We start from the raw sequence: 14,045 nt of genomic DNA on the forward strand, positions 1-14,045 counted from the left end.
AAAAGATGACATACTTTTAATAAAGATAGAAAAATGCCACTACAAAAGGTAAAAACAAAATTCTACTGTAAATCACTTTAAGGAGTCAAATATCACCTCGTAATGGGAAGGCTATTTTTTGATCAAATTTTGGTGCTCCTAAATTTTTGACTGCTCCTAAATTTAAGTTAGGAGCACAAGCGCTCCTAAAAAGAAAAATAAGCGTAGAGCCCTGATACGGCAGCAAGTCAGCTGCCTAAGTTCTCGGATGCAGCCTGAGGCCATGCCCACACGTACACGGGTATTTTAATAAACAGAGTTCTTCCTTCGTCCGTTTAAAAAAAAAAAAAAAATTTCACATGAAAACGCAAATGCATGCTATGAAGCACTGTCAAGAGCATGCCAAACCAACAGGTGGCGATAATCTCAACTGTAAAGCCATGTTGGCCAATCAGAAGCCTAAAAAGTTTCCAGTAGGCAGAGATAACAGCGCAGGCTCTGACGTCACAAGCCAAAAACTCCAGTTTCGCTGTCTACACGATAACACTGCAACCAGAGTTTTTGAAAACCTTCACCCTGTCAGGCAGTTTAAAAAATGTTCGGTTTCAGTGACCTGGTGCGGCATTTGCGCGTGGACAAACGGCCAAAACGCGTAGAAAAAACTGAGGTTTTAAAAATAACCGCATTCATGTGGACAGGGCCTGAGTGTGTGTGCACCTTTTATAGTGTGTGACTGATGAGGTAATGAGAGACAGGTGACTGTAATTGATAATGAGCGCATATGAGTCCGGGCAAAGGATTATGGGAAATGAAGTCCTGGGTGGATGGTAAAAGTCAGGGATGGAGTGTCCTCTGGTGGAGCTCATTGGCACTCCAGCTGGTGATCGTGACAGTCATAATTTACGCAACTTCATGTTATTCTAAACCTGTACAAGTTTCTTTCTTTTGTTGAAAATAAAGGAAATACTTTTGAAAATATAGCCAATACTTTCATATTATGGGAAAAAAATATTCATTTCATCTTCATTTTTGGGTGAATCGTCCCCAATATTATTGTTAAAAGTTTCAACTAAGAGATCTCCTAAATTTAAGGTTTTGTTGCAGCTGGTTCCATACCCTTGTAACTCATGGCTGCCACTTTCAGAGTTTAAGCCAACCATCTTAAAGTCACAACAGAGTTAGAGCCATGGAGCTCTGGCTGATCCTGGCACCTCATCCTCCTTCTTTACAACCACAATGGAGGCTCTCACTGCATCCAAAGACTCGTTTCTAAGCAGCACTGCATCCTCTGACATCCCTAAACAATGGAGGGCAGTGATCTCTGACAGTGGCCCACAGGGCCATCGCCTGATTAAAAGGAAACAAAGGAGACTGGTGACCTCCGTCCAAGCATCTAATCTTAGAGCCACAATGAAAGCAATGCTCCCAGCCCATGCTGCAGAGAAGCTGATCGCTCTTCATTACTCTATTAACATCCCAGAGAGCAACCCGACTACAGTACACACAACACAAACACACGTAACCACACAAGCTCCAGCGCAAACACAAAGGTCATAGCTTCTAAATGGATACATCCTCAGAAGGTTATCTGTATGTTTAATGATATGAAGTATGTGGCACACAGTGTGCAAGAATGTCAACATCACAGCTTTCTTCTGTGTGATGCGGGTCAACACACATCCCGTTCCTCCCCTGCAATGCTGGAACAGCCGTCAGCTCATGCGGGCTCCCGTGAAAAGCGTTTGCTGTGGCAGCAGCTTCAAAGCAAATATGCGATACAGGAAAGATAGTAAAGGCATTTCCATGAGACTACGCTTTTATCTGGGACTTCGTCAAGTTTTAACCACCACAGTTCCCTTTCATGGGAACTTCGAACTGCGTCCTCTAGGGGTCGCTATGGGGAAATAGACCTCTCTCAAATAGGAAAAAAGCGATATGTTCCTGTTCCTATTTCTTTGTCCAGGTGTGTCTACTTCAATCATTTGGTCTATTATATTTACACAGTTTTCTTTGCCATTTCTTTGCCACAGTTTTCTTTGCTTATCAGATTGCAAGTGAGGGAACTTGGGAGAGTCTTGTTTATTTAGTGGTTATACATGAAAAAAAGTATTCTAGTTTCTCATTCCTAGGTTTATTGTTGGGTTAGTTGATTCTGAGTATGTAAAATAAAGCTGTATTTTAATTAGGGATGTGCTAGAGCTTTTGCAGCTATTATTGCAATTTTTCTTTGTAAAGAAAGCTTAGCTTCTTTTGAAAAAATAAAAAATAAAGTCGGCATGATATGGAAATTTCCATTTTCTAAATTAATTGTATTGAACAATTCATGAATGAACAATGAAATCGCCACAACATCGCGACAAATTTCGTTGTGTTGTGGCTTGTTTCCGTTGTGTTGTGCTAATTTCGTTGTGTTGTGGCTTGTTTCCATTTTGTTGTGGCTTGTTTCCATAGTGTTGTACCAATTTTGTTGTGTTGCAGCTTGTTTCCATTGTGTTGTGCTAATTTTGTGTTGTGGCTTGTTTCCGTTGTGTTGTGCGTGTTGGCCAAAATAAATAATAAGAAATAACTGATTTTTAAATAATATTAGTATATTTTTTTATTTAATTTAATTTAAAAGTTGAAATGCAAATTTAAAATGATATAAACTCAAATTTAATTAATAAATGTGGTGTTGGCCAGTAAAATCTGAACTACCAGCAAAAAAAAAAAAAAACCTTACTGCTGAACCTTGGTGCTCTCCATATGTGATAAGATCACTTCAGTCGGATATTCATATCAGTGATAAATAGGTCCACAGTATGTAGAGTCAATCAAGTATGACTGATTTTTAATCATTATTTAATCTTATCAACCCATTACGCAATACGTTTTCTGCCACAGTGCTCTATTGAGATAATAAGACAGGAAATAGCGTGTACAAAGACTTGAGTATTTTTAGTAAGCTCACAGTACACACAGTAATGTCAGACTCCATGAAAAGCCCCATCACCCTTGCCATATAGATAAGAGCATGTGAGTGCTCTCGATAGAGATGCCATGAGCTGACTTTATTGGTATTTAGTGAAGGAAGCTCCTATGAGCACCATCAAGCAAACAAGCCCCTCAGCCAACATTTCCTGAAGACCACTAACAGCTGTTGCTAAGCAACTTGAGCATCTGCAGCAGGGCCAATCCTGGTAAAATACACAGGCACTTCAACGGCTCACTAAAACGTGCAAATAAAACAAACATATGAAAAATAGCATCACTACAATAACTTTTTTGCGCACATGTTGATGTTTACATTTAGCTAATTCATGTCATTGATTTGAAATTACTAATGAAGTTTACGAATTTGTAATTTTTGTAATATATATATATATATACACACACACACACAGTATACATGTATTCCATTGCGTCTATGTTCTCACCAGGAGAGTGAAACCAACATGTGTGCTTATGTCTGCTCATATGCTTGAGTGCGCTTTCTTTTTATAAACTAGAGAAGTGAAACATAAAGGAAGTCTGACTGCCGTCTCATTGTGCTGTTTATATCTATCAGAAAATTTCAAAATGAGTAAAAGGTTGTGAAAGGTTGTCAGATGTCAACAGAATAGTAAATGACAGTCTTATCACATGCACATACAACTCCTGCCTGTCATCAAAGCTTTGGAAATAAATGCTCACACATCTTTTTATCAGTAGTGATCTTTCTGATGATATAAAAAAGTAATGCTCAAAGAGACAAGCAGTGACCTGCAAGATCTTAAATTTCAAATGGGTTTCTTACAGGAGTGTCTCATTTTACCCAACACCCTAGAAAAAGACAGTCCTGCAATTCTCTGGGATTTGCTTATTCACAGATAAAATGAAACATTTTATATTAAACATTAATCATGATATGGTTGTCCAGATCACTACACTTGCCTCATAAACTACCATTCAAAAGTCTGAGGTCAGTAAGATTTTTTCCCAGTTTTCACAAAAATATAAGGCAGCAACTGTTTTCAACATTCATAATAATAAGAAATATTTCTCTACAACCAAATCAGCATATTAAAATGATTTCTGAAGGATCATGTGACACTGAAGACTGGAGTGATAGCTACTGAAAATTCAGCGTTGCCATCACAGGAATAAATTACATTACATATAATTAAAACACTGGACAATTTCACAAGATTTGGGACCCTTTCTTCTATTACCTCAGTAGGAATTCTATTCCTTAATGCAATGTATTGTAACTTAAATGTTGTGTGTTTATGTCACTGTATTGTATATTAACAGGCTGGGTAAGGGGTGTTAAATTTAATGGATTTTTTATTTTTTTGAGTTTACTTATTTTGTGCATATAAGAAAATTAATCCTGGAACTTGTTTATTTCAAGGTTATTCATGACTGAATAAAACTTATTTGACAAAAAAAGGCCATTTAAAAAAATAAACAAATTAAAGTCTTTAAAAAGAATACTTAAAAGTACATTAAAAACAAATTTATTACAACTTTATGCTTATAAAAAGGGTAATTTCTTTTGTATACAGCATGGTATTGTCATTTATCACTTTGGCACGAAAGAGGAAATTCAAAAAGAGGATATAACAAATGCAGACTGTAAATACAATGCTCTAAGAAGAAGTCACCGTGTTACTGTGTTCATGTTTAAGGATAAAACAATTTGAAAAGATATTCGGTCAACAAAATTCGGTTTGAAAGCTACATTAATGTCAATACCTCGCCTCGAATGTCTTCTCATTAGCTCTCATGGCAGGAGTCTAATGCATTTAATAGGTTCTGCCTTTTCTAGGAACTTTGCTTTGTTCTTAATGAAGAGCCATAAGTACGTTAGAGAGAAATCCAGGTGTTTCTGGAGCGAAACGCTGGGCTTTGTGGCATCTGTCATAATTTCTTACACTGAGAAAATGGAGAGCCACATTTTGAGTGTCTATCTTTAGGAAGGGCCTAATAATGAAACTCTTGAGCTATGAGATGTGACACATTTGCCACCCGACTGTGTCATCTGATGGAGGGAAGACAGAAAAAGAGAGAGAAAGAGCGAAAGGAGAGAAGAGGAGAGTGTTCTGAGGGGGTTTAAGGGGAGTGAGGCTAAGAGGCTGCTGTCATGCTCTAGTTGGCCTGTTGAAAGATGGTTGAGACATGTTTAAGAGGGTGGAGGAGGGGGGTTTGTGCTGGGATTCTCCTTCGCTGAGCAGCAGCTTTGAGCCTGGACAGACACAGCAGTGGTAACAGGGCTGACTCAGTGCTCTATCAGTGGTCAGAGCCCACACGCAGGAGAACGCTTATTCACCCAGAGAGGAATATTAACAGTATCACAGCCTCATCTCAATGCCGCCAGACCTGTTGCGAGCGCTCAGAAGCATGCAGAATGAACGTGTGTGAAAACTGTAAAAATCATTCATCAGATGCATATTCAGACAGCCTATGCACACATATGAGAGACACATGTGCATCCATCCTACTAAAGTGCTGAATCTGAAAGGGCTGCAGCAATACAATCGGAATGCCGCAAATTTGGCCTAAAGTCTCTATTAGCACTTTCAATATTTCACTTAATTTATCTATTAACAACATTCAATAGTGTATATAATATTCAAAGGTTTGAGGTCATTTTTATTTTTTGAAAGGAATGAATACTTTTATTTAGCAAGGACGCATTAAAATTATCAAAGGTGACAGTCAAGACATTTATAATGCTATAAAAGATTTCTATTTAAAATACATTTTATTATTTGGGACTTGAATTCTTTAATTAAAAAAGTTGAACAGTTTCCAGAAATCAGCATAACCGTTTTCAAAATTTATAATAATATTAAGACATAATATCTAGAAACATGTTTCTTGAGCATCAGCTCAAGAAGCACATAAGAGTGATTTCTGAAGGACTCTGAAGACTAGGATTAATGGCTGCTGAAATTTTTGCTTTGTCACACAGGAAAAAAATGAAATATTTTTTAAATATATTAAAATAGAAAACAGTTATTTTAAATATCAATAATATTTCACAATATTACTGTTTATACTGTATTTTTGATTAAACAAATGCAGCCTTGGTGAGCATAAGAGACTTCTTTTAAAAAGACCGTAAACTTTTGAACGGAAGTGTACTTTTTTTTCAGAGAGCAATGGAAAAAGCACATCTCAAATGCTGAACTGTATTTAATAGCATTCTGTGATGGAAATGTAATTAGGTTTTTTTTTTTTATAAAATGGTCTTTGTACAGGTCTTTTTATGGCTAATTTTGTACATCAACGTTTATGTAAATAATTAATTAAACAAAAAAATTTTATTTTTTAAATGGATTTAAAAAAAAAAAAACCTGGGATGTAATGGCTGAAAAATTCACCCAATTATTTTTCTCATGATAGTACATCAACAGTCATCAATGATTTACTTTACTGACGTAGAGATGCCCTCATCCTGACTCTCAGCCATGTTAGCGATTATTATTATGTTATATAATGCTTATAAAGCAGAAAATGTTCCACATTTAGAAATAGGAAATAGTATAAAATAATTGTAGGATTCAAAAAAAAAGAAAAGACGTTTACATATCTTTCCACAGACCCCCTGCAGGACCTCCATGGACCCTAGGGCTTAAAAACCCTGGCTTTGGATCCTTAAATCGATATTTTACTTCTCTGAGGCACTGTAGTGGACATCAGTGAAGTGAGCCGCATGAAACTTATCCAGCAGATTCACTAGCTCACATTGACACGCTGAGGGTCTCTCTTCTGTTCAGCCCAGTTTCAATCACAATCCCATTATTATATTGCAATGACGCACTGATATTGAATCGCATATTGCAATGCAACACCTAGCCATAACACAATTGTTTACCACAGTTAAACAGCACATATGTAGACCGACACATACAACAGAGACAGCTTACCAAACTGTGTGTCCTATAAAAAGCTTAGCTAGGACATGCGTGGATTCCCTCCCCCTGTAACATAAGAAAAAATATTCACGTCACTGACACAAAGTAAATATTCTCCTCTTTTTTTAGAGTCAGCAGGAAAGCGCTCTTAGACAGGGGTAATTTGTCTTCTCCTCAAGGGTATTCATGAAAAGGACTGGAAGGTGCGTGCAAGTGTCAACAGTAAAACTTTTGAGCTGAAGTATTGTATGTGAGAGAGATGCTGTTCTGAGAGCCAGAAGCATCCGTTGTTCCTATCACTGATGCTGATGTGGACTGCTCTGACCAGCGACACCCACTCTCCCCTGCTGCCGTGACAACAGAGCTCAGGATGAATGGTGGCATCAGTTGTAATAGAAAAACATTAGGCAAGGCTCAAGTCCAAGAATGACATACACGTACACACACATATTTATAAATGATATGAAAGTCAGTTTCTGCCTCAGGCTACAAAATAAAATATATTAACTTTGAGAATAAAACATTTATAATGACGAAAATTTAAATCACACTTTTAATAAATACATTTCAATTGTATGAGTTTGTATGATTTTACAAAAAATGTAAGTTGCTATTGTAAAATTTTAAGGGCCAGTTTTACTAACAGCTTGCGCCAGCGCAAATCATCTTTTGGCGTTAAAATAATACAGTCATGATTCACTAAAGACACGCAGTGACGAATAAGTGCTGAAAAGGTGTGGACACAGTTATTTTGCGCCTGACCTTATTGAATATGCATTAGGAGTAGGGTTGGTATCGTTTGTTTTTTTTTTCTTGATACCGGTGCCAAATCGATACTTTTAAAACGGTTCCGGTGCCTAAACGGTGCCTGAACCGATACTTATTAAAAAATTAAAAAATAAATAAAAATGTCCCCAAAAATGATGGATTGGCCATTAGCACTATAAACACATGATGTCTGTTTCATTCATACTGGATGCCAGAGGGCGCCCTCGCACAGAAAATCCACATATCCAGTCACAGAAGTAGAGAACTCATGACCCTCCAGGAAATCCCTTATATGGACAAAGGCATTGCTATTATAGCTGTAACTGAGTAAACAGAACATATAAATGTTTTGAATGATAAAACAAAGACAATAAACACTCGACTGCGACAATATAGTTTATATGTGTTATTCAAGCCATCTCTGGTATTTTATAATAATTAAGTATATTTATAATCCATTGCTAATCGATGTATTCTTTTTAAAGTAGCCTATGGAACATATTTTCTGCCTCATTCTGTGACAAGAAGCCACATCAGATCACAAAATGAAGCATTTGACTGGTGCTCTCTCGTTGGACAGCAGGTTTAGAAGGGAGGTTTAGCTTTAGGCATTTTAATTTAAGCATGTTTAGCTTAGTTAACGGAAGGCTACCTGCTGCCATCAGAGCAAGTGTACTTACTGCATTCACACGCTCCTTGGATGCTCTCATTTCCAGAGTTGTGCTTTTAAGTCGGAATGTGAAAACAACATGGACACTCGCGTTACTACAAAGATGTGTTACGTTCGTTTCGAAGAACCAGAGGACAAATATTTCAATCGATCGCTCAGGCATGGCACCGAAATGAGGCACCGAAATCTGCGTTCTGATTCGGTTCTAGTACATACCGGTTACATAGGTACCGGTGCCATATTGGTACCGGGTTTTGCTACCCAACCCTAATTAGGAGTTTCATTTCAGATGCAAAATTTATGGGAGGAGAGTATTCAAATGAATCATACAACGCGATTTACTAACATTTGCGCTCGTTAAATTACTGGTATTTGCGCTATTATTTCACTTAATAATTTAATATTTTGAATTTGCTTCAGGAAATAAAAGACGACTTGGAACCCTCAACTAGGAGTCAAGCAATACCAGGTCTATCAAAACTTCTTGCAACCCTTCAATCCTTTTCAACGTACTGTCTTCTTTATTTCTTTATTTGTGACTACGCTAATTTGCGCTGCGCTTGGTAGGCTATTAAGTTGGTTGATATGCTAATGAGATGTTGCATTGTGTTCTTTAATTTATGCGTTGTTAGTAAATCACCCGCAGATATTTCCACGCCCATCGGCACTGTTTTGGAATTGCGTTCTCACGCTAATTTGCCCTGCTTAGTAAAACTGGCCCTAAGTCAAAAATATGAGATATAAAGTCACATTAGCTACATTTATATGCATCCAAATAATACATTAGGACTGAAAAGGGTTTGATTCGATCAATAGGAAAAAAACTAAGCATGTAAATGCTCGAATATGATTTCCTTCTCAATTGGAATTGTGATGCAGATGTTTACCAAAGCCCTTTCAAAGTAAGATGTACATGGTTGTTGGCTGTTTACATGGTTTACTTCTTACTAAAATGCATATGTTTATTTACGTCTTACAAACTGATTAGTGAAGGAGACTAAATCTTTGCAAAAAAAAAAAAAAATCTGACATGCAGTGACTGGATGCACTGCGTGCACTGAAGCATGCACTGAAGTTTTGTTTGAAATACATAAATGCACATGTAAACGAAAATGTGAATCAGGTTGCAAAATTTAGGGTTCATATAATTAAAACTTTTAGAATCTGAAATCAGATGGAATTCATTTGCATTGACGAAAATTAGTGCATGTAAACTTACTAAACTTAACTACTGTGAGATATAAAGTTGAAATTGTGAGATATAAAGTTGCAATCACATGAAATAAAAGCACAGTAACCATTGTATTTATGTATTTATTTATTTTAAACTCTGAGGCAGAAACAGGCTTTCAAACAACTTGAATTGCTTTATGTTGGGTACAACATAAAATGTTGGGTACAAATAACACCTGCTTACTCTGTGAATTGACAACTGCGGGAGTGACATTAACACGGCAACACTTAGGGAAGATAGGAATATGCATAATTTAGATACAATTTTGGATCAAAATAACAATCCTAGTCTCATGTGAAGCAAAACCATTTCCCAAAAGGGGGAAGTAAAAGAATTCATATTTCATAGCCCGGCACTCTCAGTATAGAAGAAGGGAGAGTCGATCACAAATCTTGTGCTCTGAGTATTAGAGCACACACAAGCATAGCTAGTTATGTTTTATTAAATGCTCTCTTCCAGAGCTACTGCACCTATGAGATGCCAGTGCTTAATATTTTAGTGCCAGACATTGGAATTCTGACTGAGGAAGGGGAGATGTGTGGATCCTGTCTCCGCAAAGTCCAATCGGAATGATTTATGAGCGGTTTGGTCATTGGCATCCCAGTCAGCTGCAGGGAGGGTTTCCACCGCAGTGTCTGTTCTTATAGTTTGGGATGGCGACAAATTCTTTGCACAGGAAAAGTGTAAATTTCTGTCATACCCTAAAGGTCTGTTCACACCATGTCTGATGGAACAAAATAACACAGATTTTTCACATGATTCACACCAAGTGCAATACTGGGTTTTACTTCTCTTCTTCCTTTCTGGGGATTTCTCTTAAATAATGTGTTCGGTTTTGAAAGTGAAGGCCCTCTTCCAAGTGCACACTTGGTGATGTAATGCTGCAGGGACTGTTCGGTAGGAGTCCGCTACAAAGCCGGCGTCAGTACAGATCAAACAGGACACTGATAAGCAGCCTTCTAAAACCCAAAATGACAAATGGCGCACCCTACGGCCTTGTGGATTTTTACAACAGTTTACAGGCACTGTTGTTGCTGGAGAACTGGAAGATCAGTTATCGATAAATATAGGGTACCTTATAGGGGCCTAACTAAAGGCCCACCTTAAGAAAAAATGTTCTATTCACTGCGCCTAAAATGTATAAATGCAGAAAAAATATATACGTTGTATTGAAACATTAATAAAGAAACATATTTTGTGTGAAAATAAATCATTCAAGTTGTTTATTTTGTTTAAAAATCTTATAAATATATGAGGTGGCAAGAAGGTAAAAGGCTCACCAGCATGGGGTAAAAGGCACATGGTATTGATACAAATACTTTAGCTAAAATAATGTTTATTTTTAATAATGTCTAAGTTAATACTTGTTAAAAACAATCACTTTAGCAAATTTTGTACTATTTTCTGCTTATTTTGAAAAATTAAAGAATTAATTTTTGTTCAATAAATATACTGTCATTAAAATATGTTAATATAAAAAATATATTTTAAAATACAGAAACAAAATCATTTTAATAAGTATAAAGAGTTATTAAAGGGTATAATGCTTTATAATTATTCATAATTTGCATTGTAATGCATTATATATTGTAAATAATGTTTATTGAATTTAAAATGCATAGTGTACAATGAATTGATATGTGTTATAATGTATTAACTGTGATGAAAATCTTTAACAAGGCATAATTAATGCATTAAAACTACTTTTATGATGCATTATACATAAAGGCTTTAAGTAAAGCATTACCAAAAAAAATCTTTTTTTCTATTTGTCAAAGTTTTTTTCCTTTCTCCAGTAGTTGGTACCAAAACAGTAAAATTCCACAGTTCATAGCAAAATACTACTGTAACTATATATTGTATTTTTTTTTTACTATTTGAAAATAAAAATATTAAATAGACAACAGTAGTTAAAGCTATTAATTAAATAGCACATTAAAACGTTAACCTGTACCCTTAAAGGGTTAGTTCACCAAAACAAAATTCTGTCATTAATTACTCGCCCTCATGTCGTTCCAAACCCGTAAGACCTTCATTCATCTTCGGAACACAAATTAAGATATTTTTGATCAAATCTGAGAGCTCTCTGACCCTCCGTAGACAGCAATACAACCACAATGTTCCCAGGTCCAGAAACGTAGCAAGGACATAGGTAAAATAGTCCATGTGACATCAGTGATTCAACCGTAATTTTACGAAGCTACAAGAATACTTTTCTCATAGTATATATATATATATATATAGTATATCAAAAATATCTTAATTTGTGTTCCGAAGATGAACGAAGGTGCTACGTGTTTGGAACGACATTTTTGGGTGAACTAACCCTTCAAAATATTGTTCAATTATGTAAACATTGCGTTAAAAAGATCAAATTAAAACTTAGCAATAAAATATTTCAACAGATTTTTTTGTCTCGTCCATTGCTATCACAATGTCAAAAATCAGACATGTTTGTGATTGGCTACAATGCTCAACACTGCAAAAACACATTGTAAGCAGAAACCTTTGATGCTCACACAAACACGGGAGTGTTTGAAAGCAGCCACCTATCAGCTGGTACCAGATCGACCCAGTACTTTGTCCCAAAAGACTTGGTCCCAAAGTACTAGTACTTTTGTACTACTCTGTATCCTTTCAGTCCATTAATATTTAGAATCATGCTGCATGTGCACAAAACAAAGTACATGTCATCAAGCTCATTACAAACATTGACTTACGAGTCGAGCTTTTGCTGTAAGTCAGCAGTCTTCGAGATTAAAGGTGGAATGAAAGGTGACGTGTCAGTTGGCATGTGATGGGCACAACTGTAATGTCTCTATTCATGCTGGGCAGCAGCTGCGGGCTAGCACTGTCTCTACAAGCATCCTGGGATAAGACGGCAACAGCAAACCACAAACAGTCCTGCAGAGTATTCACACTGTAAATGTGTGTGGATCTGCGCCAGGTATAAGCGCATACACACACAGATCTCGCTGGAGGAGGTAGAAGCACAGATGGGCATTTCTGGATGGCTGCGTCTCATGGAGGGGTCAAAAGCAGTGGGAGGTGTTGGCAGGCCTGTAATGCTGCTACACCAGCACCTCACAAAACACTCACACTTTCTCAAACATATGCCGTCACTGAAAAGTGTACGTGAAAATGACAAGAGATCTGCAGTCTTAGACAGCTAGTCAATGCTATACACTGTGTGATTTTTGCTGTCCTTATGACAGCTGCTTGTCAGGTTGTATAATGCTATGATGTGGCCCCAAAGAGACCCTCGACAGACTGTGCGACATCAGCATTCTTTTATGTCACACTTCACAATGCACATTTATACTGAGTGTCACATAAGGTGCGTTTATGCCATGTAAGAATTACCGCTATTACGAGATTCTGACTTGTAAAATGGATTTGTGTCATTGTAGAACTCATAAATCCAACTTATACCACCTGACCATTAACATCATGTGGAAAAACCTTCAAAATGCCACTGGCTTCAGCAGTTTAATTTAGTTAAGCAGTTATGTTAAAATATTTCTGTTTATTAATTCATATAATTTTCTAGTGTTAATGTCTTAATCATGCAAGAATAATCTTAAAATAAACAAAAATAAATACAATACTGTTTAATGTAGCTGCAATTACTAATTTTCCTGCTAAATAAATTAAGTTTATTATTAGGGCATTTGCATAAGAATTGTATACTTGTACTGTCGTTTTAATATACTGGTCATTGTGCATCACTAGTCTGTCACATTCTCATAGGTCTGTCACAATTATTACATTTTGACTGGTGATCAGTTTTTTTATACAAATAATCGGGATTAATGTAGGGCTGTCGCGATTCGTCGATTTTATTCGACTATTCGATTTTTTTAAATCCTCGACTTCATTTTGCGTCGACTAACAGGCAAAATACCGGATGTGGCGCATTTCACGGATGAGAATCCATAAAACACATTATTAGACTGTTTCCCAAGGCTGCATGATATATTAAACCAATTTAAAAATCATAATTAAGCATAATTGTGAATTCACAAACGTTACGATTTAATTAAATAATTATAGGCGATGCAGTTCTAATACAGCATATGTGCTTTAATTATTTATGCGTGTAGGTTAAAGGGATAGTTCACCCAAAAATGAAAATTAGCCCATAAATTACTCACCCTCAAGTCATCCTAGGTGTATATGACTTTCTTCTTTCAGACGAATCCAGTCGGAGTTATATTAAAAATTGTCTTTGATCTTTCAAGCTGTTTCATGGCACTCAGCAGGTGTTGCATGCATCCGTCCAAAAGCAGTTAAATAAAATGCGCCCATCCATAAAAAAAAAAGTGTCTCACACGGCTTCACTTCTGAGCGGCGCATGCACAAAGCTGACCTTATACGTAATTCCCCCGGAAATGCTTCCAGTGTACAACAGCGAGCGCAAGCTACAATAAAATTATTACATTTTGAATATGGATATTTTTCTTACAAAACACATCGATTCGCTACAGAAGGCCTTTGTTCACCCCCCGGAGCCGTG

At 36.6% G+C, this 14,045-nt stretch overlaps 1 protein-coding gene across 2 annotated transcripts in view; it reads right to left on the reverse strand.

Moving 5' to 3' along the window:
- Positions 1–14,045, reverse strand: part of LOC107752771 (alpha-(1,6)-fucosyltransferase-like) — an 88,988-nt gene that overhangs the window by 53,335 nt on the left and 21,608 nt on the right. Inside the window, exon 2 of one of the 2 annotated variants that reach the window (XM_016568831.1) lies at positions 6,870–6,923. The exons of the other annotated variant lie outside the window; for it this stretch is intronic. The gene's annotated coding sequence lies outside the window, so the exon portion shown is untranslated. The remainder of the gene's footprint in view (positions 1–6,869; positions 6,924–14,045) is intronic. 2 annotated transcript variants of the gene reach the window in all.

Source organism: Sinocyclocheilus rhinocerous, unplaced genomic scaffold (genome assembly GCF_001515625.1).
Source record: "Sinocyclocheilus rhinocerous isolate Xijiao unplaced genomic scaffold, SAMN03320098_v1.1 scaffold61, whole genome shotgun sequence".
NCBI classification, from domain to species: Eukaryota; Metazoa; Chordata; class Actinopteri; order Cypriniformes; family Cyprinidae; genus Sinocyclocheilus; species Sinocyclocheilus rhinocerous.